Source organism: Thamnophis elegans, chromosome 4 (assembly GCF_009769535.1).
Source record: "Thamnophis elegans isolate rThaEle1 chromosome 4, rThaEle1.pri, whole genome shotgun sequence".
NCBI lineage: Eukaryota > Metazoa > Chordata > Lepidosauria > Squamata > Colubridae > Thamnophis > Thamnophis elegans.
In genome coordinates this window covers 36,913,385-36,919,689 of record NC_045544.1, presented here as the reverse complement: position 1 = coordinate 36,919,689, position 6,305 = coordinate 36,913,385, and the positions used below count along the sequence as shown (strand labels likewise).

General features: G+C 38.8%; 1 non-coding gene across 1 annotated transcript; it reads left to right on the top strand.

The window, feature by feature from the left end:
• Nucleotides 1–3,374: 3,374 nt before the first annotated feature.
• Nucleotides 3,375–3,456, top strand: TRNAS-CGA. The gene has a single exon. It is a non-coding gene; the product is annotated as a tRNA-Ser (tRNA).
• Nucleotides 3,457–6,305: the final 2,849 nt, after the last annotated feature.

The window sequence follows — 6,305 nt, the reverse complement described above, 5'->3', positions numbered from 1 at the left end:
CACCATAAAACATTAAACTATTTACAAGGATTAAGTAGGTTCTGTTTTCAGGTGCAGAAAAACTGTATCATCAAGGAGGGGAAAGGCACATTCTTTTTTTTTTTAATTACTAGAAGACATAGAGTACCGTTAGGTTACATGTCTCTGTTCCCCAGGCTTCCATAGCTAAGCAATGTAATGGCCCACAAGGCTCCTATTTCCCTCAATTGCCCACAAGTCCTAAGTTGCAGTGGGATATATAATTACTGAACAAGGATGACTCCCAGCTGTCTGATTTTCCCTCTCTGCAGAATGGTTGGCCCATCCTCTGATCCTCTGAGAGAAGAAGCTCCTCTTAATTTTTTTCCCTATTCATTTCAGAGAAAGCTTTCACTAATGGAAAAGGCAAATTATCATGATTCAACGAATAAGGGCATGCCTTTTTACGTTCTGTGCAATCAATGAGACTGCTTAGCTTTCCCTTCCTTTGTCATTCATTTTATTATTTTTATTGCCTTTTACAACAAAAGTGGGGGAGAAGGAAAAAAAAAGTCTACAAGATGATTCATTTCTCATTTACTAAACAAAATCAACCGTATGTCAGAGGTGGTATTCAGCAGGTTCTGACCAGTTCTGGAGAACTGGTAGTGGAAATTTTGAGTAGTTTGGAGAACCGGTAAATACCATCTCTGACTGCCCCTGCCCCCATCTATTCTCTGCCTCCCGAGTCCCTGCTGATCAGGAGGAAATGGGGATTTTGCAGTAACCTTCCCCTGCCATGACCATCAAGCCACGCCCACCAAGCCATGCCCACAGAGCCGGTAGTAAAAAAAATTAATCCCACTACTGCCGTGTGTGTGTGTGTGTGTGTGTGTGTGTGTATGTGTGTGTGTATGTGTGTGTGTGTGTACTTGAACATATGCATCTCAGAGGTTTTGGTTCATCTCAAAAAAGAAATGGGGCTGGTTGGTTTTAGATACATACAAAAATGCAATTATTTGAGGAGATGTATTTTGGGAGGGGAAAGGATAAAACTAAAGGATTTCTTGCCAATGACAGGGACATGCAACAGCAAAGGAGAAGAAAGGAGAGATGGCAGGAATTCTTTCTAAAACTATACCCAGTTTGATTCACCCAGACTCAAAAGAGCCACTGAACTCTGGAAAGTTGAATTTTTATATCTCCCTATAAGGATTGGGAGAGATTTTATTTTGAAAAAAGGCAGAATATGAAAGTGAAACATACAAACATATATGTATGACTGCTTTTTTTGCTATTACCCTATACTCGATTTCTATTACTGTCACCACTATACAATTACAATTTTCTCTGCACTATATTCTACTTCTATTATTTCTTTATTATTACTGATTTGGAGTAATGTATTCCTCTTAACAAAGTCTGTTAACTTCAATTCCTCTTCGCCCTCTCTCTGATTCCTTCAATATATTTTTTCCTTTTTTGTTAATTGGGCATCACCTAAAGCACTTGCATTTTCCATGTTGTGCTTTGTTTTGAGGTGCTTCTACACAACCGTGAAGTCAGTCACCATGAATATTAAGCAGATTGTGTGAATTCAGCATATGTAAAATAAACATTTTTTTTGCCATTTTCAGCTAGAAATGACTGCTAAAACCATTCATAAATGTGACCCAGTTTCCAAGAGTCCAAAATATGATCATGTGACTTTGGAGGCGAGGTGGCAGCTATAATTTAGAGGATGGATTGTAAGAAGCTTTTTTTAAAAGTCTGTTGTAACTTTGAATGAATGTTAAGTAATTGTTCATAAATTGAGGATATCCTGCAGTCATGGAGCTCTCTATTTTCTTGACCACGTAGAATCTTATTTATACAATGCTAGAAGGTAGCTGACTTTCCATATAAGACCATTATTTTGAATTGAAAAAAAAAACAAAACCTTGTGGAGTGGCAAATATTGTTTTCTTCTTTGAATGGTATTCCAGTGAAATGTAGAGCTGAGGTGGCGCAGTGGTTAAATGCAGCACTGCAGGCTACTTCAGCTGACTGCAATTCTGCAGTTCGGCTGTTCAAATCTCAGGGTTGACTCAGCCTTCCATCCTTCTGAGATGAGTTGGGGGCAATATGCTGACTCTGTAAACCGCTTAGAGAGGGCTGAAAGCCCTATGAAGCAGTATATAAGTCTAACTGCTATTGCTATTGCTATTGCTAAATGTACCAATATTTGGTTAAGTTCAAGGATGAGAAATACTTGGTCCACTATGTAGGGCATACAAGACATCAGAGATTCTATCATGATATGTCCTTAAGAGGTTAGCATGATAGATTTCCTTTTTCCTTTCTTCCAATTTGATTTAATAATTCAATAGCCCAGTTCTTCTCCTTGCTATGTAGGACCTTGCCAATTATCTTGTGCTTAGATACTTTTTGACTTCCAAGTCTGTATCCCTGGGATTTTCTGCTGATTTCTTGCCCAGGTTCTAATCATGCTCATACCTGTGCAGTTCTTCTGAGATCAACCATGCTTAATTAGGTGCTGTTACTATATCACAATCCAAATTGTTCAGACACACTCCTGGTATTAATCCTTCATTTACACATAGTGCTTGACTTACAGCAGTTCATTTAGCCATCGTTCAAAGTTACAACAGCACTGAAAAAAGTGACACAATCTTTTTTTCACACTTAATGATTGTTGCAGCATTCCCATGGTCATATGATCAAAATTCAGATGCCTGGCAACTGACACCTGTTTGTGACAGTGGCAGTGTCCTAGAGTCATGTGATCACCTTTTGTGAACTTCTAACAAGCAAAGCCAATGAGGTAGCTGGATTCACTTGGTAACCGGGTTACTAACTTAACAACTGCAGTGATTCACTTAACAAGTACGGCAAGAAAAGTGGGGGGAAAACTCACTTAATAAATGTTTCATTGAGGAACCAAAATGTTGGGCTCAATCGTAGCCATAAACCGAGGACTACCTGTATTCTTTTGCACAAAATCTATATTAGAAACTACCTGATTTTATTAACTTGCAATTTAAACTTTTTGAGTGAAAAAAATGAAGGAATTTCACCAGATATACCTCAGATAAATTTCTAAAAACACATTTTAGAAATATGTAGAGAAATGTCACATATGCCCTAAAATACCAGTGGGAAAACATTCATTTTTAATGCATGAATTTTATACACTCGGTATAGGTGAAGCCCAGCTATCTAAATCTCTTTCTGTGTCTCACAGCAATGTTTTTAAAATCATTTTTATCATACAATACATCTATCTACGTATATCTAAGCATTCTCAGTTCAAGATTAATTATTGATGCCAAACACTACTGAAACGGTATAGCTACCTAATATAGACAATTTCTTCCAAAAGCATCCGTTCAGATTTTGACCATTCAATGCAATCAGCTGTGATGGCCGAGTGGTGAAGGCGTTGGACTCGAAATCCAATAGGGTTTCCCTGCGCAGGTTCGAATCCTGCTCACAGCGTGAAGCCAGTCTTCTAAAAGAGATAATCAATAATATACCCAGAAAAGGCTTCCTTTGCATTTTTTTATATTATTTATAGCAGTACAACAATTCAGGGTACTCTCAGAACTATCCTACAACACTGAGTTCATTCCCAAAATGATAGCCTTCCCAACAAGTCAAAATAATAGTGTCATAAATATCATCCGACATCAATGACAGTGTTTTTCCAATCTTGGCAAGTTTAAGATGTGTGAACTTCAATTCCAGCCAGCCTCTGGGAATTGAAGTTCACACATCTTAAACTTGCCAAGTTTGAAAAACAGTACTGTATGGTAAGTGACATGTTTAAGCTGAAAATCTTCCAAGGCTGGTAATAGATGCCTACTCATCTGTTCTCTGTCTCTAAGGCATATTGATTCAAATCTTTTATTGTGGAATTGATCAGCTTGGTATACAAGTACAGCTAATGTTAGATGCAAAAATTAATTTCCATCAAATTGTTATAGTTTACATGAAGCTTTACCTTTGCTGAATCTTCCCAAAGACTCAGTCTGATATGTCTAAAAGAGCAGCTATTATTGACAGTTTCTCACATTTAATTATGATTGCTGAATATATATCCTCCCTAGGTTTAAAGCCTAGAGTACACTCACTGAAAAGTTCTTTATATAGCAATATATGTTTGTTTCCGCACTTGCTAGTAGGTGGTGATTCTATGTTTATGTCAACATCCAGCTTGAGTATCCAAATAAAAATCCAGGATCATTTCAGTTCTGAAAAGCTTACTGTTTATTGAATATATAACGTAGGAATGGTGAGGTAAAATTAACTCTGAATTTCTAAGGCATTCACATTCACAGTATTAAACAATGAATTTCCCAGCCCAGCCCCCAGATTTCCACATAGATGATATAAAAAAGTTCTCTTTGTTATGAGAACCATCTTCCTTCTTCTGCACACCTATTGATCTGACCTTGAAAAGTTTCCAGAGTCTCACAAGGTCCCATAGAACTGCAGAGGTTTTGTTTCTCCAAATTAACCCATTTGTAGTCAACATCCCCCCCATTTGCTCTAATGACAAGTTGAAATAAAGAGGCACGCAACTACCCGTGTTTTACTCTTGACAGTTTACATGATTGCATGTTTACATCCTACACATGCTTGATCTGGGAAGCTCTAGCTGCCTATAAAACTCTAACAATTTGTGGTAAAGAATGCTTTACATGCATTATTCAAATCTCTTCTTTCAGGCAGGAACAATCAGATGCTCAAGTGAAGAGTTCAAGTAGCTAGCTTATTGCTCAAGCCTATAACACAGGAATCTTCACAAGCTGGTGATTTGCACCCGGGTCAAACTAGATAAGATTCAGTGGCATTCAAGGGGAAATAAGACTTTTCCCTGTTATGCCCTCACAGGGATTGTGACACAGGATTCCTGACTAATTCCCCATTTGACTCTTCCTCCAGGCTCAGCCACATCTACATCCAAAACAAACATTTTTTGTTGTTGCTCCAATTTATATAGCTCCCCTTCCCCAAGTATGTGACTCTGGGCAGCTTACAAAGATAAAGCACAACAAAAACAGTAAACATTGTCAAGGCTTAAATAAAACACCATTGTGGAATAGAGGTGGGGAGAGAAGCAAGGCTGCATCAAATCGGAGTGACACAATCAGGCTGCCTTTATCACTCCAATTAGAGTAACACCTGTGATCAGGTCTTTATGATTTGCCTTAATATCAGGATCTTGAACTAATGTTGAAATGAGGTGGACAAGAGCTCTTGTTCAATCACTGGTTAACTCAGGACTAGCTAGAGAGCTCAAGGAAAGTCAAGTAAGGACGTATTCCAGATAAATTTTGGGAACAATTTGTAGAAGTTGCCATGTTTTGATCATGCATACTATTGTGAAAAAACTTAGCATTATATAGCTAGATAGATATACAATCAGTGATCACAGACATAGCAGGATAGAAAATGTTGAAACAAACACTGTTATGTCAGGATGTGATGGATTTTAAAAATATTCTTACACTCATTAAAAAAAATCAAGATGTTAAGGTTTCTGCCAGTGTAATAAAACCATTCCCATAACCTTAGTAGTAGCAATCATTCACAAGGCTACCGGCCTTAAATAAATATTAAATAATATATTTTTCCACTTCTTTCTATCCCTATCAAAGATCTGTTCATACAGCAAAAGTATGAAATTTTTCTTGCATTATTAATCTTTGGGCAACGAGTTTCGTCACTAGCTGAAACACACAATTCATAGTGGAAGATGAAATAGTTAATATTTGTATACACCAAAATCATACATTGTATTATAATGTGCACCAAGAATTGGGGCAGCCCTTGAAAAGTATTCAGAGACTTCAACTCGTCCAGAATGCAGCCGCGCAAGTGATTGTGGGTGCACCTTGGTACACCCATGTTACACCTATCCTCCGCGAGCTGCACTGGCTACCGATCGGTCTCCGGATACGCTTCAAAGTGCTAGTCGTAACTTATAAAGCCCTTCATTGTATTGGACCTGGGTACTTGAGAGACCGCCTGCTGCCAATTACCTCCCAAAGACCCGTTAGATCACACAGGGTCGGCCTCCTCCGGGTTCCGTCCACCAGCCAATGCCACCTGGCTACTACCCGGGGGAGGGCCTTCTCTGTGGCAGCTCTGGCCCTTTGAAACGAACTCCCCACGGAGATTCGGACCCTCACCTCTCTCCAGGCCTTCCGGAAAGCCGTCAAAACCTGGCTGTGCCGGCAGGCCTGGGGTTGATGAGTTCCCCTCCCCTCTCAACTTGTATGGTTGTATGATTCTTGTTTATTTTAATCACGTGTATTGTATTTTATGTTCCCTTTTTCCCC